The sequence below is a fragment of the Pleurodeles waltl genome, chromosome 4_2 (assembly GCF_031143425.1).
Source record: "Pleurodeles waltl isolate 20211129_DDA chromosome 4_2, aPleWal1.hap1.20221129, whole genome shotgun sequence".
Classification (NCBI taxonomy): Eukaryota; Metazoa; Chordata; class Amphibia; order Caudata; family Salamandridae; genus Pleurodeles; species Pleurodeles waltl.
The window spans coordinates 210,895,333-210,921,213 of NC_090443.1; the positions used below are offsets into that span (position 1 = coordinate 210,895,333).

A 25,881-nucleotide genomic window follows, 5' to 3' on the forward strand; every position below is an offset into this window, starting at 1 on the left:
ATTAGTGTAGAGGGGTGTCTAGCAGCTTAGGCTGATAGAAAAGGTAGCTTAGCAGAGCAGCTTAGGCTGAACTAGGAGACGAGTGAAGTTCCTACAGTACCACTAGTGTCACATGCACAATATCATAAGAAAACACAATACACAGATATACTAAAAATAAAGGTACTTTATTTTTATGACAATATGCCAAAGTATCTCAGTGAGGACCCTCAGTATGAGGATAGCAAATATACACAAGATATATGTACACAATACCAAAATATGCAGTAATAGCAATAGAAAACAGTGCAAACAATGTATAGTCACAATAGAATGCAATGGGGACACATAGGGATAGGGGCAACACAAACCATATACTCTAGAAGTGGAATGCGAACCACGAATGGACCCCAAACCTATGTGACCTTGTAGAGGGTCGCTGGGAGTGTAAGAAAACAGTGAGGGTTAGAAAAATAGCCCACCCCAAGACCCTGAAAAGTGGGTGCAAAGTGCACCTAAGTTCCCCAAAGAGCACAGAAGTCGTGATAGGGGAATTCTGCAGGAAAGACCAACACCAGCAATGCAACAACGATGGATTTCCAGACGAGAGTACCTGTGGAACAAGGGGACCAAGTCCAAAAGTCACGATCAAGTCGGGAGTGGGCAGATGCCCAGGAAATGCCAGCTGTGGGTGCAAAGAAGCTGCCACCGGATGGTAGAAGCTGAGGATTCTGCAAGAAACTTCCCCTTTGGAGGATGGATGTCCCACGTCGTGAAGAGTCGCGCAGAAGTGTTTTCCCGCAGAAAGACCGCAAACAAGCCTTGCTAGCTGCAAGGGTCGCGGTTAGGGTTTTTGGATGCTGCTGTGGCCCAGGAGGGACCAGGATGTCGCCAATTGCGTGAGGAGACAGAGGGGGCGCCCAGCAAGACAAAGAGCCCACTCAGAAGCAAGCAGCACCCGCAGAAGTGCCGGAACAGGCACTACGAAGTGGAGTGAACCGGAGCTCATCTGAAGTTGCAGAAGAGGGTCCCACGAAGCCGGAGGACAACTCAGGAGGTCGTGCAATGCAGGTTAGAGTGCCGGGGACCCAGGCTTGGCTGTGCACAAAGGAAATCCTCGAAGAGTGCACAGGAGCCGGAGTAGCTGCAAAACACGCGGTTCCCATCAATGCAGTCTAGCGTGGGGAGGCAAGGACTTACCTCCACCAAACTTGGACGGAAGAGTCACTGGACTGTGGGAGTCACTTGGACAGAGTTGCTGAGTTCAAGGGACCTCGCTCGTCGTGCTGAGAGGAGACCCAGAGGACCGGTGATGCAGTTCTTTGGTGCCTGCGGTTGCAGGGGGAAGATTCCGTCAACCCACGGGAGATTTCTTCGGAGCTTCTAGTGCCGAGAGGAGGCCGACTACCCCCACAGCATGCACCACCAGGAAAACAGTCGAGAAGGCGGCAGGATCAGTGTTACAAGGTCGCAGTAGTCGTCTTAGCTACTTTGTTGCAGTTTTGCAGGCTTCCAGCGCGGTCAGCAGTCGATTCCTTGGCAGAAGGTGAAGAGAGAGATGCAGAGGAACTCTGATGAGCTCTTGCATTCGTTATCTAAGGAATTCCCCAAAGCAGAGACCCTAAATAGCCAGAAAAGGAGGTTTGGCTACCTAGGAGAGAGGATAGGCTAGCAACACCTGAAGGAGTCTCTGACGTCACCTGCAGGTCAGCGGAGTGGTCACTCCCCTTTCCTTTGTCCAGTTTCGCGCCAGAGCAGGGCTGAGGGATCCCTGAACCGGTGCAGACTGGCTTATGCAGAGATGGGCACCATCTGTGCCCATCAAAGCATTTCCAGAGGCTGGGGGAGGCTACTCCTCCCCAGCCCTGACACCTTTTTCCAAAGGGAGAGGGTGTAACACCCTCTCTCTGAGGAAGTCCTTTGTTCTGCCTTCCTGGGCCAAGCCTGGCTGGATCCCAGGAGGGCATAAACCTGTCTGAGGGGTTGGCAGCAGCAGCAGCTGCAGTGAAACCCTGGGAAAGGTAGTTTGGCAGTACCCGGGTCTGAGCTAGAGACTCAGGGGATCATGGAATGGTTTTCCCAATGCCAGAATGGCATTGGGGTACAATTCCATGATCCTAGACATGTTACATGGCCATGTTCGGAGTTACCATTGTGACGCTATACATATGTCGTGACCTATGTATAGTGCACGCGTGTAATGGTGTCCCCGCACTCACAAAGTCCGGGGAATTTGCCCTGAACAATGTGGGAGCACCTTGGCTAGTGCCAGGGTGCCCACACACTAAGTAACTTAGCACCCAACCTTTACCAGGTAAAGGTTAGACATATAGGTGACTTATAAGTTACTTAAGTGCAGTGGTAAATGGCTGTGAAATAACGTGGACGTTATTTCACTCAGGCTGCACTGGCAGGCCTGTGTAAGAATTGTCAGATTTCCCTATGGGTGGCACAAGAAATGCTGCAGCCCATAGGGATCTCCTGGAACCCCAATACCCTGGGTACCTCAGTACCATATACTAGGGAATTATAAGGGTGTTCCAGTATGCCAATGTAAATTGGTGAAATTGGTCACTAGCCTGTTAGTGACAATTTGGAAAGAAATGAGAGAGCATAACCACTGAGGTTCTGAATAGCAGAGCCTCAGTGAGACAGTTAGTCATAACACAGGTAAGACATACAGGGCACACTTATGAGCACTGGGGCCCTGGCTGGCAGGGTCCCAGTGACACATACAACTAAAACAACATATATACAGTGGGGGTAACATGCCAGGCAAGATGGTACTTTCCTACAACTGTTTTTTAGCCCTCACATTAGGGTTTATGTTTAGTTGTGTTAATAGGAGAAGTATTTTTTTCTTTTGGTTCTGGTGAAGCGTCGATGGATCCGGCTGGACCACTAGACGCAAAACATGTTGACCCATGATTAGAGGTTCTACGACAGTTCTAGGCCTCTAAGTTTATATTTTTGAGAGTACTTGACCATTACTACTCATTTTCTACTTTCGGTTTGTTTTTAATCTTGGCCTTCATCTCACTCGAGCTGATTAAAATTTATGATGTGTTTTGAGATTAAGAGCCAATTTTAAAGTTGTTGGTTTCTCTCCTGTCTTGTGCCTGTAACAAGGTGTTCACCCCTATATAGTTGAACACACCAGTCACTATAAGAGTAGTTCGACTAAGAGCCCCCTCTTTAGAGAGCCCGTCAGGCATATGCAGCGCCGGCCTCACAAGGAGCATTCCCAATGATGAAGCCAGACATTGTGATGCGTGAGGGTTCTTGCTCCTGAAGAATCAGGTCCCCCTGAATTTCTCTATACTTTGGAACAGTGTACCTTTCTGTTTCTGTGATTCACGGTTTTGGGAGACTTTACACTGGACCATTAATCTCCTGGTCCCTCCCCCCCCTTTGTGTCTTGATTTAAGTACAGCATTTGTGCTGTGGGACCATTCATTTGTCTCTATTTTCCTGTTGAGATCCTCACAAATGGATGATTTCCAGGGTCTTACTTTCGACGAGGACATGGTGTCGGCTGTATTGCAGACACCTTCCATTCTTGGTAATGATGGAGCTGCTCCTTCAGGTAGTCTCAAGGAAGATTGAGACAAATTGTCTGCCTTCAAACGTAAATTGATTAAAACCGTCATACATGGTACAATCATGACTGAATACTTACGTGCCAATATAGCGCCCAACGGCCTTTCAGTATCCAATATATCCAGGATATTTCTACAGGATTTAGCTTTCAGGAAAGATTGTGCACAGATAGCTTGGAAGTGTACCAGAGATTGGCTGGTACTTATCATCAACACTTCCAAACGCTTAGCTGAGTCAATAACTGTTCAAATTAGCTCCATAGAAAATACACTGAAGACTACTATTACACTAACAGCCTTTAGGAGCTGGCTCTCTGAGATCAATTCTGAACTCAATGAGACAAAAGAATTCTGAACCCAACAAAAGATTACGAAACTTCAGAAGGACATTGTTAAGTTCAGTAGAGAGAAAGTCTACCCATATATCAAAGATGACTATGATATAGATACTCAGTCACGTTCATCGGATGATTCAATTTCTTCTTACAAAAGCCATGTATTCACAGTAGTGGATCCTCTTCGGATGGGTGGAGCACCAATGACAATCCACCACAACCTTTTTTCAATTACCTTCCTTATCCTGTTAACCATCCAATGTCTTGGCAATCACCATAGCCATTCTTTCAACCTCGCCCGATGATGCCATATGTGCCTTTTTTAGGCTAGGCCGGGGCAGAGGAAGAGGCAGAAGGAGAGGAAGAGGGAGACATGTACAGTGGTCCAGAGAGGAACCACAGATGATAAGCAGAAGTCAAGTAAAAAAAAACCTCAGTTGAGAACCTAGTCGTCAATCTATCCACCAGATCACTCACGGAGGATGAATCTAAAGTCCTCAATAGAGGCCTTGGCTTTGTGCCAACTCCAGAGGAAGACTTTTTCTGAATGCATTGTGAACTTGCCCAGTTTTTTCGAAAAATTTGATTAACTTTTTTCTTCAAAGACAGACCACTTGAACATCAGCCTGAAGACTCGGGTTTAAAGAAGCCATCGTCTTTTGTTCCTCCTTCAGTAGCTATGCCCAGTGAAGTCCTTACTTTTGGGAAGGCAGCGTAAGCTGATGTGAATCAACTATGTCCAAAACATTCCTATATTGACATACCCACTAAAGGGAAGAGGGCCTTACAGTCTTTAGCAACCGACCAAAATATAGTCATTAAACAGGCTGATAAAGGTGGCGCCATAGTAATCATAAATTCAGATGACTATAGACATGAATGTTTGCGCTTCTTGAGTGACTCAACTTACTATGTCAAAATAGCCAATGACCCCACCAGTAGGTTCTAGACCCAGATCAGAAGCCTCATTGAAGAAGCTCGGAATAACTTGTGGATCTCCTCTAAGGAGGCTGAATTCCTTGACACTGCTCGTCCCCGGACCCCTTATTTTTATTGCCTACCAAAGATTCACAAGGGGAAATTACCCCGCCAGGATGCCCAATAGTGTTGGGAATCAGCTCTGTTTTAGAGCCTTTGTCGATATTGTGCGACAATTTTTTACAGCCATTAGTGAGAGGTTCCTCAACTTATTTACAAGACACGAAAGAAGTCCTAAATTTGATTGAATCTATCAATTCTACTGAGGACGTACAAGGCATCATCACCTTAGATGTAGAAGCACTATACACTAATATCCCCCAGGAGGCCACTCTAGAAGTAGTAGAATCAGCCTTTTACGAAGACCCTACTACTTTTGTTACCCCGATTACTTTTATTATGCAATGTGCATCACTGGCCTTGACAGAAAACTTTTTTCAGTTTGAGGACCAATTTTTTCATCAAGGGCCATATGTATTAACACATTTTCCCATAGACACAAAATGGGTAAAACCCTTTGCTACATCTGGCCCCAGATCCAAGGTACTTCTGTTGGTAGTACGTTCGCACCAAGTCTAGCTTGTCTGTACATGTATAATTTAGAAAATAAGTATATTTTGCCATTCACAAATCCCTTTCAAAATCACATCAAACAATGGCAACGCTATATTGACGATATTCTGATCGTATGGCATGGTCCATTGATAGAAGCGGATGAGTTCACTGCATGGATCAACTCTCTTGACCCTTATTTGAAATTTACTTCCCACCCATTTACCTTTTTTGGCCTTCATGATCAGTATTGATAATGGTAAATTGTCTACAAGTACTTACCATAAACCAACAGATCGCAATAGCCTACTTTTGTATGAGAACCATCACTCTAAAGCTTTGCTAGATAACTTACTATTTGGCCAATTCTTGCGTCTAAGATGTAATTGAAGTTCACCACGAGAATTTGAGATACAGGCTAATGTACTACAAGACAAACTTCAAGAAGGCCACTACCCTACGAAAATTGTTAGCTGAGCCCGCAAGAGAGCAAGAAACAACAATAGGGATGCCGTGCTGGCTACCACCGATAGGGACCTACAGACACGTTTGACTTGTGTCTCCACATATACCCCACTGTCAAATAACATTATCGACAAAAGATGGTCAATTTTAGTGAGTGGTGGTATGGATGTTCCGAAACCATTATTCGCATTAAAATGTACCACCAATATCAAGGATATTGTGGTTCATACTCGCACACAAATCAATCACGACATCATTACTCAAAGGGCGTTGTGGGACCTCCCCCCAGTTGAGGGACATCATCCCTGTGGTCAGTGTAATGTTTGCCCATTGACTAGACATCTAACGACACTTGACCTAGATCCTATTGGTAAATGGCGACTCAAAAAACATACCAACTGTAACACCCGGAATTGCATTTACATGAATACTTGCCCTTGTGGTTTACGCTACATTGGTATGACAACTAGACCAGTTAAAGTAAGTATTAACGAACACAGAAGTAACGTTAGATGTGGACGCGTCACCACGAAACCTTGTGCTCACTTTTTGGACACCCCACACACTCCTGATGATCTATGGTGGGTGATTCTGGAAGCACCACTAGTTCGATCAAATGACTCACGCTCTCTTTTCAGGATTGAACAGAGGTGGGTCTTCAAATTGGGAACTAATGTGCAATGATTGAATGATGAGATACCTTGGATTAATCTCTCACTCTAAATCATAATTATGCAACTCAATAACATCTTTATCCCCTTTTTGGTTCATCTATTAATATAGCACTAATTAACCCTCCATTTATAAGGGGTCTTGATAGTGATTTAGGTATGAGTATTGTTAATCTCCTCTTGATTGATTGATATTTTACCTTTTCTATCAACAATATCATTCTCCAATTGCAATGCCGATGTTTAAAAAAAACATTTTCATCTTTCTTTTTGTTTTATTTTATCAGAATTCTCGAAGTTTTTTCAAATTATTAATGTGACCAGACTATTTTGAATGTTAAACGAGCTTTTGAAGGGTTGACTGTTTTTGATGTCCATGAAACCGTGGAATAATTTCTGTCCTACCTTTGTTTTGCTGTCAGAAGACACGCGCCAGCCGGAAGACACTTTTTACTTCTGTATTTTGCCACGCTTATTACGGCTCCGACAGCGCTCGAGACTCACTATTCGGGAGCGCTGCCTGGAGGGTAGGTCCAACGTTGTGGACCGCTGATGAGATTGTAAGTCCTCTCTGCCATTCACATTTTTTAAGTGTTGCCGGCTGAACTACTACACACACGGTCGGTTTTTTCAATGGACACATTCTTATGTTCGCCGTTCGGGTGCCCCTTATCCGGATGGTTTGGGGTCAGTGTCTTGATTACATTGGTTAACGAAATTATTATGGCCAGATTATACTGTGATAATTAATGAACACATTCTCATGTTCACCGTCCGGCCATATTATACGGTGATATTTTTGTGTCTGTAAGAGTCTTCAGTTTTAATATTACATCATGTCTATATGATGCCCATTATGTCGTCAGTTTCCATTAATGTTTCTACCGTTGCTTAAACAGGATGGAGCTTGGGAGGTTATTAGTTTACTTTCCAGAATGTTGTCTTGGCAATATTTAACTAGCCATATGATTTCTGTCTATAGATAGTGTCAGCATCAGTTCCAGGCATGTGTTCTCCTAAGGAGCTGCATCTCATACTTGGGGATGGTAAGCTTCATTGTTCTACCTATCTTGTGAATTTTCACTGTACACCTACTCCACGTGTGCACACTAATTCCCACAGATTGGGTATCATTGATAATTTGGTTATTAAATATTCACATAATCCTTTGTCTTTCAGGGCGACCATTTTGACTTAACCAGTTGACTCAATGTAAGTGACTGTTTTTTAGCCCTCACATTAGGGTTTATATTTAGTTGTGTTAATAGGAGAAGTATTTTTTTCTTTTGGTCCTGATGAAGCGTCTATGGATCCGGCTTGACCACTAGACGCGAAACATGTTGAACCATGATTAGAGGTTCTACGACAGTTCTAGGACTCTAAGTTTTTGTTTTTGAGAATACTTGAGCATTACCACTCATTTAACACTTTCGGTTTGTTTTTAATCTTGGCCTTCATCTCACTCGAGCTGATTAAAATTTATGATGTGTTTTGAGATTAAGAGCCAATTTTAAAGTTTGTTGGTTTCTGTCCTGTCTAGTGGTGCCTGCAACAAGGTGTTCACCCCTATATAGTTGAACACACCAATCCCTATAAGAGTAGTTCGGCTATGAGCACCCTCTTTGGGGAGCCCGTCAGGCATTGCAGTGCCGGCCTGACGAGGAACATTCTCAATGATGAAGCCAGACATCCATTGTGATGCGTGAGGGTTCTTGCTCCTGAAGAATCAGGTCCCCCTAAATTTCTCTATATTTCGGAACAGTGTACCTTTCAGTTTCTGTGATTCATGGCTTTGGGAGACTGTACACTGGACCATTAATCTCCCGGTCCCCCCACCCCCTTTGTGTTTTGTTTATGATAAGAGTCCGGGTATTCAGAACAAACAATATGTACTATTGGGTGGTCTTCTGCATATGTACCGCAGGAAAGGTAGGAACGCTTCATCTGAGCTTGGGTTCTTGAAAATGTGTTTGGCAATCCATTTTCTTTATAATATTTATTTACAGTGCAGTGGAAGAAAAGCAGTGCATTATATGGGTGTTAAAGATAACCCACCCACTTAATATGCAATTTTGTCAACATTTCCAGCCACTTGATTGTATCAACTAATTATGCAAAACAGAAAAACAGACAAAGGGGGTTATTCTAACTTTGGAGAAGTGTTAATCCGTCCCAAAAGTGACAGTAAAGTGACGGATATACCACCAGCCGTATTACGAGTTCCATAGGATATAATGGACTCGTAATACGGCTGGTGGTAAATCCGTCACTTTTCCGTCACTTTTGGGACGGATTAACACCTCCTCCAAAGTTAGAATAACCCCCAAAGTGTTTCAGCAGTTTTGTGCCCGATGTAACAAAGAACTTATGTTGATTTTTTAATTTGTTTATGAAAAATGTTTTCAACCTGAATACAACGGGCAGGATGCAATAATATTGGTAGTGTCCGGTGCCATTTTCATTCCAGATACATCTCATCTTTAGTTTTACTTCAAAGTACCTTTCTAGAGTAAGAGCTCTACAGGTTTATTAAAAGGTAAAGAGAATAAAGTCTTCTATGTGAAACAGTGGCTTAGAGAAAATATTTACCTGTGTTAGTCTCTGAGAATGCTGATGTCCCAAAAAGAATAGCTAAGAGACCCAAGCCTGATAAAAATCCTAGCAGCAACTAGATGATGTTTTGTGACAAATCTTAAAAGCTGAAATCGATCTAAAGGATGACAATAAGACTGTCTATAGAAATCCGTCACACCAAACATCTAAAATGCCTTGTGCCTATGACAAATACAAAGGCTTCCACAAGGTATAGGGTTCACAGTCAACACCAAAGCAGGGAAATGGAAGATAATGTATGAGTCAAAGAGGCCATCATTAATTTAGGTTATCCTTTGTCATGCAAACGTTAAAATGTGTATCCTATCCCACTGATCTCAGTGCGATCCCCTGGTTGAATGTTGGAGCTTATGCTCAATGTCTGAGATTCAGGAAAAAGGGACTGTCTTTAGTTAATTATACTATGTCTGCTTTTGTCATTGTATTAGATCAAGTCATACACTAATTCAGTAAACTGTTAAATCTGTTTCATAACCTCAAATGTACATCCATTTACTGATACACTAATTAAATAATTGTGTTCTGTGGCATTGTTTTTTGTAGTGCACTTCAAATAATTCAGGCTTTTGCCTGAGTAGAAAATATATCAGTGGAATTAAATTTGCTTTGATTTCTTTCATGGTACATAAAATAACATTTGCTGTTTTAGCATATCAGTGAATCCATTTCACTTTTTAAAGTAGAAGCTGTTTGTGTTGACCAGTGATCCATGCTCAGAATGTTTCCTTCAATTAACATCTACATTCTTCTTTGTTCATACCAGGAACCATTGGTGTGTGGCGCAGAAAGTGTTCATGGTAAATACCTTTTCTATCATCAAAAATATTTTTTATTGTAGATAAAATATAAATTTCCCAAATGTCATTGGCATCTACCTCATTGGCATTGAAAGGGATTCTTACCTTTGATTTATTAACCAAAAAGGTACAATATGGTATTGCTGCAGAAAATATGCCTTTTCTGCATGGTCCCTGTTTTATTTTGGCTTTTTTCTGGCTGTAGAACTCTGTGCAGTTTGCCCTTGCTGACCATTATTAAAGCTCCTATAAACTCCCTTTCAACATAGTTGAAATGGCATAACCCTAATTGGCATATTTAATTTGCCTACAAGTTCCTAATATATGGTACAAAGAGTCCCCAGGGCCTATAAGTTAAATATCATTAATGGTCTGCGGCATCTTTTGTGCTGTCCACAACCGTGGCAGTGCAAACATAGCTTCAGGTATACCATTGTAGCCTGCCTGGAGCAGTTTAAAAACTGCTATACGACTGGTCAAAATGAAGCCTTTTGACAGGTCTAAAGCGTTCTTCTAAATATTAATAGGTCACACTAAGCAGGCCTGATAACCCATAAGGCAGAGTGTATGTATTTAAAAGTAAGACATGTAGAAATTTAAGTTCAACATGTCCTTACAGTGACTAGCACCTAAAAGCTATTTTCACTGTAGCAAGGCGACATCCCTGGGATGCACCATTAAAATTATAATGTAATGTTTGGCTAAGAAACAGCTAGAAATTTCCTTCTCAAACTCTTTGGAATATTTCTTAAAAGCCCAATTCGCTAGTGGAGTTGGATTTTCCATACACATTAAGGAAACAGTACTTTAGAACATTATCTTTTCCCTCTTTAAACCATCTGGTGGGTAATTTTGATTAGCCTACAGCTGCAGCCCCCTGAGCGCCCAAATCCTGAATCAAATGTGAAATGTGCTCCCAGAGCAGAAGCTAAAGTCTGGGAATGGGGAGGTGTTTCTGTTCCTCTGATATGATGAGCATTTGGGCAGTGCCCAGGGACTTAATTAACTTCAAAGAGACCTCCCCTGTCATAGGCAGATTTCAGATAACACCTGGTCAGGCCCCACCCTTTGATCCCCCAGTCAGGCAGGCAACAATCCCAGTGGGGAAAGAGCTGTCCCATGAACCGGTTTAGAGTGATCACAGAGGAGGGGCTGCTTATGTCTCTGGACACACCACTGGGGTAGGCACAGTGGCTCTGTACAAGATGAGTAGGGTTTCACCATCTTGGATTTAGGCAAAGAGGGGCACTCTAGGATTGTTTGCTGAGGACACACAAGAAATGCTGCACAAGTTGGTAGGGTATCCCCTCATAACATTTACCCCTTTGGTTAAACGTAGGAATCAGGAGTCCCTCTCACTCATTGGCTGATGCCAATTATACATATGGCACACCCAGTACCCTCCTCAGAACAGTACTGGACCTGGGGACGATCAGAAGAGGGCTGAACCTGTTGTCTGTGTCCTAAAAAGAGCCCTGAAAGACTGGACCTGCTCTCTCTCATACTCAGGACAAAGAAGTGGACTCCAAGAGTCATGCTACTGTTCTCTTGTTCAAGCTATATTGGCACAGCAGGCTATGATAGGCATTTCCTGAATATTTCCAGCTGACCAGTTAGAACTGGACCATACTGTTAGCATCTACTTGAGGGACTCCTGCAGTCCTGAAACCCTTGGTTGTGCTTTATAGACTCATCCTACCACCCCTGAAAACTTGGGACTTAGAAACATTTTGGTTACAGGGACCTCTGGAGGATCAGGACAAACCTGCCAAGCATATCCAATCAAGGGGCATTGCCACTAGGCTGAAAATCAGTTTTCTCCTGCTGTGAGCTTTTTTGCAACAGCAAATCTTTGTTGTTGGGACCATGGAGATGTTATCTGGCTTTTTGGAGCATTCTTCAGCTATAGCCCGCAGACTTCCCATCTCGAGGAATCTAAGCTCTACAAAAGTGACTATGTGCGAACTAAGAAATCTTGAACAAGTGAAGGGGTCAAATGTATCTGGCTGATGAGGAACCCTACTTGTGCATGAAATTTGAATTTCTCCTACTTGGAGCTTCCCTGCCAAAAACAAAGGGCTTCTTCAGGACATCATTTGAAAGCTGTCAGACCTTATAGAGTCCTCTTTGGTTACAGCCTGCTACCTTGCCCTGCTGATTGTTTTGAATTTCCATTTTTGAGGCTAAGGGTCTGATTTAGATCCTGGTGGAGAGGGTTAATCAATCACAAATGTGATGGATATCCTGTATGCCGTATTACAACCCCAATATATCCTATGTGATCGAAATACGGCGGACGGGATATCCATCACATTTGTGACTGAGTATTCCCTCCGCCAGTATCTAAATCAGTCCATAAGTTCCAAGGTAAAACCTCTGACCAGCTTGGACCTAATGTTGTGTCCAATCGATGCTCCATCATGGTCCAGCTCAAATTGCACCTAGGTCCCGGTCTCCTGCGACCAGTTGACTGCGATTGGCGCGTAACTCTTTTTGGGCACCTGAGTCAGAGGCCGGAACCAAAGACGAGGGCCTATAGCAAGGGTTCATGTAATTACCTTTTCATTCTTCTCAAATTCTTGGAGAGCTAAGATTTTATTGTAGGAAAATTCTGAAATGCCCCAATGTCATTGGCATCTACCAAATTCAACTTGACCGGAAATCACCTCCTATCAAGTAACCAAAAAAAGGTACATCATAACCCCCTGCTCTGGCCTATCATGATTGTTAAAAGCCCTGAACCTAAGACATAGGCAGGAGTCACAGGTGAGTATCTATAATAAGTGTTCAAGGTAATTACCATTTTTATCTTCACAAATTCTTGGAGAGCTCAGCTTTTATTGTAGGAAAATTCTGAACTGCCCCTAGGCCGTTGCCATCTACCACACTGGCACTGACAGGTCATCATCTTCTCTTAAGTAACCAAAAAAATGTACACTATGGCACCATAGCCCTCTGCTTTGGGCTATAACCACTGTTAAAGGCCCTGGGCCTGAGATATGGGCAGGAGGCACAGACGAGATCCTATAACAAGGGTAAGGCCTTTAACAACTGGTATAACTCCAGGCAGAAACACTATTATGCTATTAGAACAATCTATCCACTGAGGGTAGAATGTTTAAAATTAAAAAGGTGAAAAACAGAAAGACAAATATTCAAATGTTGGAACAGAAGGTTTGTACTAGCCATTATTTGACCTGACGCACTCTTTTCTCTTCAATTAATCTCTCAACTGCGAGGTGGTCTAGTGTAGCATAAGTTGCTCACCGTTTACATTTACCTCTCCACTGTTAGGCCTTGATTATAAGTGCAGAGCTAAATTCTGATCCGTGAGCCAACAGCAGTACACATTGGTCGGAATTGTTTCTAATGCAGCAATCACTACATGGGCTATTTACGTGGGGTAAGGTTTTTCTAGCATATGAAAATAACCCCACTTGCTACAATATTTTTATGAAAAATCTCAGCAGGTAAAACCTGCAGAATATAACCACAGGAAAATACCTGGAACAGATGCAAAATGTTTGTGATTTAGTGCAGTATATACTACATCATTTAATCACAATAGATTGAAAATGAGTAATGGATGCAAGAAAATATATCCTCCTATTAATAACCACAAAAATGCTCCTTGCTGATGGCTCCAGAGACAATGGGGATACTATAGTAGTTCTGGAAAACAGAACAGGGTACTGCTATTTGTAGTATGAGGAGCCTTCACCTATCTTTAGGTGACACACTTCATCATGGGTCCCTTCTCACATCAGTTTGGGAGATCCTGATGTGAGCTGCTACCCTTGTACAAGGGAGCTCATGAAGTCTTATTAATGGTGGTGTTGGACCTGGCCCTCTCCGGAGGGTCACCCTCAAACCTTTTGCCTTCATCCTCCACGTTTTGCAGATTTTGTTTTTGTTGGCTTAGGACTCTATGGCCCTCATAACAACCCTGGCGGTCGGTGATAAAGTGGCGGTAATACCGCCAACAGGCTGGCGATAAGTCCCGCTAAATTATGACCATGGCGGTTAGATCTCCGAAAGACAGCCAATGTACCACACCGACTGCCAGGGCGGAAGCTACAGTCACCACGGCGGTAGCCGCCTACAGCCAGACGGAAGAAAAAGTTCCGCCCACCATATAATGACATGACAATCCGCCACCTTTTCCGGGGCGGTACCAACGTCATCAAAAGCCTGGTGGAAACACAACACAGAAGTGAAATGACTCACCATTTGAGACACAGGGAAGAACCACACCGCCATGGAACCAGAACTGCAAGTATTCCCGATGATCTTCTACATTCTGCTCCCACGAACACCAACGCCGGCGAAGATGATGATAGTGAGTACAGCCGCCTAGCATACAGGAGAGGGGGGTGGAAAATGAGAGTGACACACACACGCACCACACACACCCCATACACACACACCATACACCATACACACAACCAGCTGCACAAGAAAACAATTTATCCCCATAAATCGGCTGAATAATGCAAGGACAACAGGAATTGAATAAAGTGATTGTAATAAGATCAACATCCAAGTTAATAATTTGATTTGGCAATGCAGCAGACATGTACAAATGTACAAAAAAGGGACACAGTCCTCAGTTCACAGGGGCCACATGGCCACAAGGCAAAGTCCAAGGCCCACTTGTTCCCTATACCAATACGGAGAGAACACTGCAGGGGCATCAGTTGGCAAATACGTAGGCACTTCAGGGGGAGGGGGGCACCTCAGCCGGATGTGGAAACAAGACCACTGGTTCTGGAGGGGGCAGCAAGCCCTGTGCTTAGCCCTGGGGAGTACAAGACCATTGTCTCTCAAGTGGGTGACTTGCCTACTAGTTCTGAAGGGGGCAACATGCCCTGTGCTTGGTCCTTGAAGTGCAAGGCCACAGACTCTCAAGTGGGTGACTTGCCCACTGGTTCTGGAGGGGGCAATATGCTCTGTGCTTGGTCCTGGGGAGTGCAGAGCCACAGTTTCTCAAGTGGGTGACTTGCCCACTGGGCCTGGAAGGGCCAACATGCCCTATGCTTGGTCCTGGGGAATGCAAGGCCACAGTCTCTCAAGTGGGTGACTTGCCCACTGGTTCTGGAGGGGACAGTCCGCACAGCAGCCCATGGAGGCTGGATCAAATGGTGTCCGCCGGCAGTGACGGCTGCACTGTGGTGGTGGTGGTAGTAGAGGGCACCTGCTCAGACTCTGCACCCTCCGATGTCTGCACTGTGGTGGTGGTGGTAGTTGGAGGCTCCCTCTCAGCCCCTACCCCCTCCAATGGCTGTACTGTGGTGGTGGTGGTAGTGGGAGGCTCTTGCTCAGCCCCTGCACCCTCTGATGGCTGCACTGTGGTGGTGATGGTAGTGTTAGGCTCCTGCTCAGCCCCTGCACCCTGTGATGACTGCACTGTGGTGGTAGTGGGAGGGTCATGCTCAGCCCCTGCACTCACTAATGGCTGCACCACAACGGCTGGCGGTGGCGGCTCTGTGACAGCTGCTGGTGCAGGCTCCTTGTCCTTTTATCTGGCTGGTACAGGCTCCTTGCCCTTTCTGCTGGCTGGTGCAGACTCCTTTCCCTTTCTTCTGCCTGGTGCAGGCTCCTTTCCCTTTCTGATGGCTGGTGCAGGCTGAGGTGCTTGGCTGGGTTCTTGATACCCTTGCCATACATGCAGGACAGGGGGGAGGGGTAGGGAAGAGGTCAATGGTGGAAAGGAAAAGCTTTTTAGGGACAGTAGGGTGGGGAGAGGGAGAAGAAATGAGAGTGGAGGATGAGGGAGTGACTGTTGGAGGTGTTTGTCTGCTGGATTTGGGTGCAAGTGCATGGGTTGTATGCTGTTGTGAGGTGGATGGCTGTTAGGTGTCTGAGTGCTTGCGTTTTTGTACTTTAGGAGGGGGGACATACATGGTGGGAGAGGACACAGGAGACGTGTGCATGGATGTTGTGGAGGTGTCTGCCAGTGAGGTGTGTGTTCTGCTTGGTGTGGTGATGATGTAGGAAGTGGATGATGATGTAGTGTATGCAGGTGTGAGTGTGGACATAATTTGGTGGGAGGTGGAGGAGGAGGAGGAGGGGGAGAGAGAGAGTGGAAATACTGGATGTTGTTGTGTCTGCAACTGAATGGTGTTTGTGTGAGAGCCTGTGGGATGATGTGTGGTGCTTGTGTTTGCGTGTTGCACTTTTGGGTGTTGTCCTATGTGCATGCTTGTCTGGCTGTGTGCTTGGGATGAGTTGAGGAGAATGGGACTGGGAAGTGGTAGTTGGAGGGGGGACGGTTGAAACAGGGACAATGGCTGCCATCAGAGAGGAGGCCAGAGCCTGGATCGACCACTGTTGGGGCGCCAATCCACTGTGAATGCCCTCCAGGAATGCATTAGATTGCTGCATCTGGGCTGCCAGCCCCCGGATAGCATTCACAATGGTTGATTGCCCTACAGAGATGGATCCCAGGAGGTCAATAGCTTCCTCACTCAGGGCAGCAGGGCTCACTGGGGCAGGGCCTGAGGTGCCTGGGGCGAAGGAGATGCCCACCCTCCTGGGTGAGCGGGCATGGGAAACTCGCTGAGGTGCTGCTGGGAGGGCGGTACTGGTATGGGGGTGGTGGCTGTACCTGTAGCTGGGGTTGTCACAGAGGTGTCTGCCACCACCAGGGAGCTCCCATCGGAGGAGGTATCTGAGTCTGTGTTGTCCCCTCCAGTCTCCACCGTGGTGCTCCTCTCACCCTCCGTCCAACTGGTGCCCTCAGCGTTGGTGGACTCTGCCTCCTGGGTCCTGTGGGATGCAGCTCCCTCCGTCGCCGGTACCTCTGCTCCTCTGCCAGATGATGCTAATGGCCATAAGGACAGGATGACAAAACAAGAAAGTGGGAGAGAGAGACAAAGGATACACTGGAACAATGACTGCACCAACACCACCGTTGGTGTACACTGCACCCTCACACACTGGGAACAGGCCTACGCACTATGCATTGCACTACCAGTGATATTGCTAGCCACCAAGGCATGAGGAGGAGCACACACCGCCAACTGCAGCACACCTGGGACCCACGCAGCCCTGACCAGTAGTAGATGCTAACAAGCTAGGTAGGCAGTATTTTCCCTTCAGACCCTTAGCCACCAGAGGACCTACGCTGCTATGTCTGGCCTGGCCTAGGGACACCCACTGACAAACAATCACCACCTGGATACCACCCCACCAGCCGATAGTTGTAATGATAGCCACTGTACTCACCCCCTTGTGGCTGCTGTGTTGCCCTCAAGCGCCCATCTAGCTCTGGATAGGCCACCGCCAGTATGTGGGCCATTGGGGGGGCAGGGTTTGACAGGCACCCCTTCCTCGTTGGAAGGCCATCCCAGCTGGGCCTCCGCGGTCTTCCGTGTCCAGGGTCTCAGGTCCTCCCCCTGTTTGCGACAGTGGGTGCTCCGCTTCCCATAGACCCCCAGGGTCTGCACCTCCTTGGCGATGGCACACCATATACCCTTCTTTTGATGGGCGCTGACCTGCAGAGGCAATACAGACAGGAGAACACCATTAGACAAACAGTCCAGTCATTTACACAAATGGCCCACCATACCCGTTTACAGCACTATTGGCATACACATAGCCCAGCACTTAATGTGTACCCAGCCAGGAGGGCATTCCTCCCCCTTACATGATGCCTTCACACACACCTCTATGCATGCATGCCACATGCATCGTGCCCACAGTGTACTCACCTGTTGGTCTGGAGGCCCATACAGCAGTCTGTACTGGGGTAGGACCCCATACACCTGTCTCTCCAACTCCTCCGAAGTGAACGCTGGGGCCCTTTCCCCGGTCACACGGACCATTGTAGGTTCCAGACACAGGTCACAGCAGCACATGCAGTGTAGGTCCTCTCCTATGGAAGGTCAGGAAACAAGTGAGGAATCAGATAGAAAATGGTGGACACATCTGTGGCGGTGCATACCGTCACCGCCGACGTAGATCACCATTGGCCACTGTACCCCATAGGGCGCAATATTAACCAATGAGGAATTGCACGGTGGTTCCCGAACTCCTCCCACCAAGGTGCACAACGTCAGCGGCATTACCTCACTTCCACCTGTCCCTCCACACAGGACAGGTGGACGCCATTTCAGGGGGAGCAGGTCTATGGAATAATGCTGCGTCACAGGAGAAATAGGCACTTACTGGCCAGATCACACTGACCCATTTCATGTATACAGATTGCAAACTACTGTTGTGGCTCCATTGTTCAGTTTGTGACAGGCTCCTCACTCTTTTATCCCTTAGATTCCTACCACTGCGGATGAATAGGAGATAGAGACATACCCCTGTGTACAGAGCCCTGGTGGACTTGGATACACTGGAGGACAGGCACATAATACTCACCTATAGACTGGACAGGGCCACAATCACAGAGCTGTGTGTCTAATTGGAGCCTGACCTGATATCTGCCATCAGCCATCCCACTGGGATCCCCCCTCTTGTTCAACTTCTATCAGTGCTTCATTTCCTGGCAACTGGTTCTTTCCAAGTGACAATGGGCTTGGCAGCAGGAATGTCACAGCCAATGTTTTCAGTAGTGCTGACAAGAGTATTGTCTGCCCTGATAAAACATATGTGCAGCTACATTGCATTCCCCCCTCTTGAGGATTTGGCCACTGTGAAGGCCGAGTTTTATGCAATAGGACATATCCCCAATACAATTGGGGCAATTGACGGAACACATATTGCATTTGTCGTCCCCCCTCCACCAGAATCAACAGGTCTTCAGGAATTGTAAGAGTTTCCACTCTATGAATGTGCAGAAGGTGTGCTTGGCGGACCAGTACATCTCCCACGCCAATGCTAAGTACCCTGGGTCGGTGCATGATGCCTTTGTCCTGAGGAATAGCAGCATCCCAAATGTGATGAGCCAACTGCAGAGGCACAGGGTGTGGCTAATAGGTGAGCCCTGGTTCCCACCCAGTATATGTTGGTGTATGGTTATGGTGTAGGCCATATAGGATAGTGTGTGGCTAAATGTTGTCCCTCAATATTTGCAGGTGACCCTGGTTACCCAAACCTATCATGACTGCTGACCCCTGTGAGGAATGCCATGACAAGGGCAGAAGAACGTTCTAATGAGGCACAAGGGTGCACGAGAAGGATAATGGAGAGAACCTTTGGCCTCCTGAAGGCCAGGTTTCGGTGCCTCCATCTAACAGGTGGATCCCTGTGCTACTCACCAAAGAAGGTCTGCCAGATAGTAGTGGCATGCTGCATGTTGCACAACCTGGCCCTCAGACGCCATGTCCCTTTTCTGCAAGAGGAGGAGACTGGACATGCCCCTGTGGCAGCAGTTGACCCTGTGGACAGTAAGGATGAGGAGGCAGAGGATGAGGACAACAGAACAACTGTAATCCGTCAGTATTTCCAATGACACACTGGTGAGACAGTGGAACTTTACATGTCAATGACTTAGGTTGTATTCTGTGTGGCATTGGCATGTTGGTATTTCCCACTTCTTTGCCCACTTACTGTTGCCTCTGGCTATTCATTTTGCAGATGTTGGTGATTTGACAAATACTCCTGGTGTGATTCTATACTCATTCTATGTACAGTTTTTTTGCACTGGTTGTACCTGTTTTAATCAATATATATTTGAAATACATGACATACTCTAAATCAATTTTTATCGAAGGGTGTTTATTGAAGTGCTAACATATTGAGGGAAAGTGCAGTGGGATAGGTTAATGATGGAGGAAAGTCCAGGGTATTGTTCCATTCTGTTTGTAGCACAGGTGCATTGTCCAACGGGACATAGGAAGGGGAGCAATGGCAGTTGAAGGTGGACAGGGTGACTGTGTGGGACACAAGGGGGACAATCAGGAGAGTCTCATTTCCTGGCGGGGGTCTTGGCAAGTGTCTCCGGCTTCTTCCGGATCCCAGGGAATGTTTTGCGGGGTGGTTTCACCTTCTGAAGGGGGAGTGGTGCTGGTGGCCTGTGAGTCCTGTGGCGGGGCCTCTAGCGGCAGCGGAAGTGGAAGGCTTTTCAGATGACTGGCTAGTGGCAGGGGCCCACTGGTGTGAGACTGCCTCCCTCATAATGTTGGCCATGTCTGCCAGCACCCCTTCTATGGAGATCAGGGTGTTGTTAATGGCCTGCAAGTCCTCCCTAATCCCCTGGTACTGTCCCTCCTGCAGCCACCTGTTCTCCTGCACATTGTCCAGGATCTGGCCCATCATGTTTTGGAAATTTTGATAGGATCCCAGGATCTCGGAGAGTGCCACCTGGAGAGTTGGTTCCCTGGGCCTGTCCTCCCCCTGGGCACAGCAGTCCTCCCATTATCCCCGGTGGACTGTGCCTCTGTCCCCTGAAGCGTGTGCCCACTGCCACTGACCCCAGGTCCCTGATTGTCTTGGGTGTGAGGTGTAGCCTGGGGTCCCTGTACAGGTGAGCACACTGCCGATTGACTTGTCCTAGGGACAGAGGTTTGGGGATGCTGGGTGGGTGCTGTGGTGTTGGATACTGATGGGGCAGGCTCTGTGGTGGCCTGTGACTGGGCTTATGTAACCGGCTGTCCAGTGGTCCCTGTTGGGCCGGGTAGATCGTCCAGATTTTGAAGTCCAGAGTTACTGTCATCACTGTGGGCCTCTTCTGTTGGGGGACTGCATAGTGCTGGCACCTCCTCTCCGGTGACATTGACTGGGGTACCTGTGGGGATGTAAATGATGTGCTAAGGGTAATGTGTATGACATATTGTACATTCCTGGCTTCCCCTTTATGGTCGGTGTTGCCCTGGCAGCTTTTACTTGGTTATGTTGGTGTATGGTGGGATTGTTAGTTCTCTGTGCTATGCATGCTTTAGTGATGAGTAACCATGCAGGGATGTGAGGGGTGCCCATGCATTGGTACAGCATGCAGGGCTTGGCATTGGGATTAGTGAGATGTGATGGTGGGGTAAATGGGATGTAGTGGAGTGATGGGAGTGAGGGTGGGTATGTGATGACATGCAGGTATGGGGGGTGATAATTGTTGAAAGTTGACTTACCAGAGTCCAGTCCTCCGACAACTCTGGCTAGGCCCTCAGGATGCAGTATTGCCATGACTTGCTCCTCCCATGCTGTGAGTTGTGGGGGAGGAGGTGGGGGTCCACCGCTTTTCCTCTGTATAGTGAGCTGATGTCTTGCTGCTATGGAACGTACCTTCCCCTGTAGGTCGTTCCACCTCTTCCTGATGTTGTCTCTTGTTCTAGGGTGCTGTCCCACGGCATTGACCCTGTCCACAATTCTCCGCCATAGCTCTATCTTTCTTGCAATGGATGTCTGCTGCACCTGTACTCCAAATAGCTGTGGCTCTACCCTGACAATTTCCTCCACCATGACCCTTAACTCCTCCTCTGTGAAACGGGGGTGCCTTTGTGGTGGCATGGGTGTTATGTGATGTGTTTTGGTGAGGTTTGTGTTGGGTAATGTGTTGGGATGTGTGAAGTGGGGTGCGTGAGGGATGTATGGGTGTATGTGGTATGTGTATGTAGTTGTGTCAGTGGTCTTGGTGTCAGTCTTGTGCCAATGAATTGTAATCGTAAAGGGTTGTGGGTAATGTGTGTGTGTGTTTTATAGTGGTGTGGGTGTGTGGGTGTGGTGTGTGTGTATGGGTGTCAGGTGTTTGTTGTTTCAATTGGCCAATGTAGTGTTGTTTTGTATGTAGATGTTGATTGTGAGTGCAGCAGCATGTACCGCCAGTGGTTTACCGCCGTTGAATGTCCACCATGGTGATTCGTGGATCATAATGTGATGGGTGTTGTTCTGTTGGCGTAATGGTGTGGGTTTTGATACCGCCACTTTATCACTGACCTTTGGTCTGGCAGATTTGTATATGTGGCTGTATTCTGTCGGATTGGTGTGTGTGTGTCATAATATGGTGAACGGATATATGCTGCAGCGGTGGTAAGATGGCGGCCGTCAGCGTGGCAATAAGCGGGTTTTACCGCCAATGTCATAATGAGGGCCTATGTGTTTTATCACTGCTAACCAGGGCTAAAGTGAATTGTGCTCTCTCCTCTAAGCATTTTAATTTGGCTTACTCTCAATTGGCATACTCAATTTACTTAAACGCCCTTAGTAAAGTGGTACTACATGTACCCAGTCCTGTAAATTAAATGCTACTAGTGGGCCTGCAGCACTTCTTGTAGCCCCCACTTAAACTTAAGTAGCCTTGCAAAACTGTCTCAGGCTTCCCATTGCAGCCTGTTTGTGCAGTTTTAACGTGCCATTTCAAGTTGGCAAAATAAACCTTTTGCCAAGCTCAAATATTCCATTTTAAAACATATGTCACCCCTACGTCTACATAGCTCACAGGGCAGGATGCAATGTATTTAAAAAGTAGGACATCTAATTTAAACTTTTACATGTCCAGGTAGTGAAGGACTGTTAAATCTGCTTTTCACTACTGCCAGGCCTGCTTCTCCCATAAGATAACAATGGAGTTATCTTATTACATTTAATAAGCTGTAACTTCCAAAAGGTCAACAGTTCATGTTTGGTGCCTTTGAAATTGTGATAAAAATCCTCTTTTAAAGTAAAGCAGGATTTTGAATTACAATTTTGAAAATGGCCACTTTTAGAAATTCATTGTTTTCCTTCCCTAGTCATTTCGTGCTTGCAGCCTGTCTGTGGGTCACATGACTGGGTGTAGGTATTACATGACCTTTGTGTATTCCTCCTAGACAGTCACACACAAAAGAAAGCTTATGTGTGTCTGGTTGGGCCAAACCTGGCAGGATGGGAGGGCGCAGTTAGGCACAGTCCCACTTACACCTGAATAGTCTGTGTCTTGCCTTCACAAAAAGAATTGCATACCCACTAAAGTTAGTCTGGAGCCAGGGCAGTAGAGGCAGAAAACCTGAACACTTCAAAGGGAATCCTCTAGAGGTTTCTCCCACTTAAAAGAAGGCACCAGGTATAATTCATTGGACTTCAGGCACCAATTCTTCAGTACACCTCCGGACCTGTGGATACTAGAGAAGCAGGACTGCTGTGTTGTTTTGCTGCGAGAAGGACACCACTCTGCTGCCCTGCTACCCTGCTGCACTGCTGTCTGCTGCCCTGCTTGCTGAGAATCAAGACTGAACCTGCACCCTTCATCCCAGGCTGAAGTGACTCCAAGGGTCAGCCAGCTGACCGCCTGTTCTGAAAACAGGGACATAACAATCTCTGGAGGCTCCCTGCAACTGCCCAGCTGACCTGCTACCTGGACCTGCCTGAGCCCTACTGGCCTCTGCTAGAGTGAGTTCCTGACCCCTAAGTGGTGCTCCTCAGGGTCTGGACTCTTGGTGTGGCCTCAGTTGAGCTCCCCAGAGCTAATGGGCTCTTCTCAAATGGGCCTGTTCACACCAAGATCTTGCCACCTGTGCTGCCCACCAACTCAAAGTACTGGAGAACCTGACTCTTTCACTACAGTGACTGCCAATGACACCATTAAGAGCAAGCTCCTCAGTTTTTGCCACAGCAGCGACAACTCAGCATAGCTCTGGCACGGACGGTCCGCAATTCAGACAGAAACTTTGCTCTACAGCAATGACAGTCGACCATCCACCACGCTCCCGCTGCTCCTCGTGGCCCCTTCCACCACAAACGGAACTCGTTGTGCTGAACTTTGAAGGTAACTTTTTCAGCGGACTAACCTAGTCCCTGCTTCCGGCCCACGATCCATCGTGGTCGGCCTGAACTTGGAACTTTCCTCCAGTTTCACATGACCACGTAGCTGTGAGTGACGTTTTTTCTTTTTGGGGCAATTTTCCTTTAAATCTTTAAAGTTGCAGATATCCAGTTCTACTAGTTGGATTTTTGTCATTTTTATGCCAAATTATCTATTAATTTTTACTCAGTTTTTCTAAATTGGTGTGGGATTTTCCTTGTGTGGTTTTACTACTTGAAGTGCTGCATAAATATTTTACACATTATCTCTAAGCTAAGACTGACTGCTCTGTGCCAAGCTACCAGAGGGTATAGCATAGGTAAATTTGGGTTTGCTTGTGACTATACCCTTGCAAGGATTGTGGTTCTTTCTTGGGGAGGGTTTCAGCCTTCTCCCCCAACCTATAACCCAGTTTCTTACAGGTGGCAACAGGTTGGGTGCTTCCTGAGGAGTGGTGGTGGATATTATATGAGGTAGGCGTACTGCAGAGAAGAAAACACTAGTTAACACTACCCATTGGTGAAAAAAAGAAAACATTATTATATCTCCAAAGGTAGAATAAACAGAAGTGGGGATTAATTCAACCTTCACAGAGAGGTTAATATGTTTCTGCCCAGAAGAGACTCCCAAGCAAGGTGTATGGGTATTTATCAGGACCATGTAGCCTTCTCTGCTACCAAAGCTCATCAAATTGATCAAAGAAATATAGTAATAATGAAGTCAATTAGTTTACAACCAGTAGTCAGAGGTAAGTTTTGTAGATCCACATGATTAAGAACCAGTTGCAGATAACAGATTAATATAGATTACTATAAATTGATGAATTACACTCACCAATATAAATGTACATCTCATGAAGTTAGCACACTCCTGTGACAAACATTCAATGCATGTACATATGTGGGAAGCCCACAGGTTTCCCTCCGTGGGTAAAATTATTCACTATTACCCATCACCGATCGAAGAAACATCAGCGGGGATACCAGGAAGGAATGCTTTTAAATATAATGCAGTAGGTGAACAGGCATTTCTGTGTGTGATGCATCATAATCTGTGAGGAAAGCAATGTTAGGGAAATGTTGTCTTCAGTAAGGGAGAAAGCCTTAATATCCCTGTGAATGCATTGATAATCAGAATAGTGAAAGTCCACAAGCTGATGCAATATAAACCCCATGGTAGGCGTAAGGTAATGATTAATAATGCCATTGTCGTTGTTTGCTACCGAGAGCCGAGAACGTGTGTATTGTCTCTGGACTAAATGATTAAATTCCCTTGTTGTCTCTATCACAGGTTCACTAGTGGATTTATAGATTATGGTGGTCATTACAACCCTGGCGGACGGTGTTAAAGCGGCGGTAAGACCGCCAACAGGCCTGCAGTAAAAATGTTGCAATTATGACCGTGTCGGGAACCGCCAACAAAGACAGCCACTTTAACACTCCGACTGCCACGGCGGTACAAACAAACAGCGCGACGGTCACCACCAACAGACAGGTGGAAGACAATGTACCGCCCACAGTTTCACAACCTACCAATCCGCCACCTTTTCCGGGGCGGATTCACTGCGGATAAAAACACGGTGGAAACAGCCATTTCAAAGGGAAAACGCTCACCTCTACACACTCCACGAGGAAGGAGGGCACTATGGAGCCGGAATTTCATTTTCTTCCAGCGCTAGTCTTCCTGCTCTTCTATGAGGAGCATCAACGCCGGCGGCGAAGACCACGGTGAGTACTTCACCTACGACATAGGGGAGGCAAAAACACAGGGACACAAACACTCAACACCCCAACCCCCACCCCGACCCTCACCCACTACAACACACACACCAATGCTTATCTATACATTACAGTAACACCACCCAACCCCCCCCGGAAGAATGCAAAGACAAAAGGAAATGAGTGGAACCATTGTAATATATCAAAATACAGTATGCAAATATATACATATATATATATATATATATATGCACAATAAACAAAATATACTCCACGATTAGTAGTGCAGGTATTGCACCATTCATAGTCCGTGGACCACTGGGCCCAAAATGCATGGGCGAGGCCCACACAAGATACCCGATCCAAACGGAGAGAACACTGCAGGGGCATCAGATAGAAATACAACAGGCACCTCAGGGGGAAGTGAAGGGGGGGCACCTCAGCCAGATGAGTGCACCACGCCAAATCCACGAGGGGGCTCCATGCCCATTGATGTATCCTGGGGAGTGTA

At 46.3% G+C, this 25,881-nt stretch overlaps 1 long non-coding RNA gene across 1 annotated transcript in view; it reads left to right on the forward strand.

Moving 5' to 3' along the window:
- Positions 1-7,319: 7,319 nt before the first annotated feature.
- Positions 7,320-25,881, forward strand: part of LOC138294115 (uncharacterized) — a 40,068-nt gene continuing 21,506 nt past the window's right edge. The window contains exons 1-3 of the long non-coding RNA XR_011203198.1: positions 7,320-7,625; positions 7,759-7,791; positions 9,956-9,989. This is a non-coding gene — a long non-coding RNA (uncharacterized lncRNA). The remainder of the gene's footprint in view (positions 7,626-7,758; positions 7,792-9,955; positions 9,990-25,881) is intronic.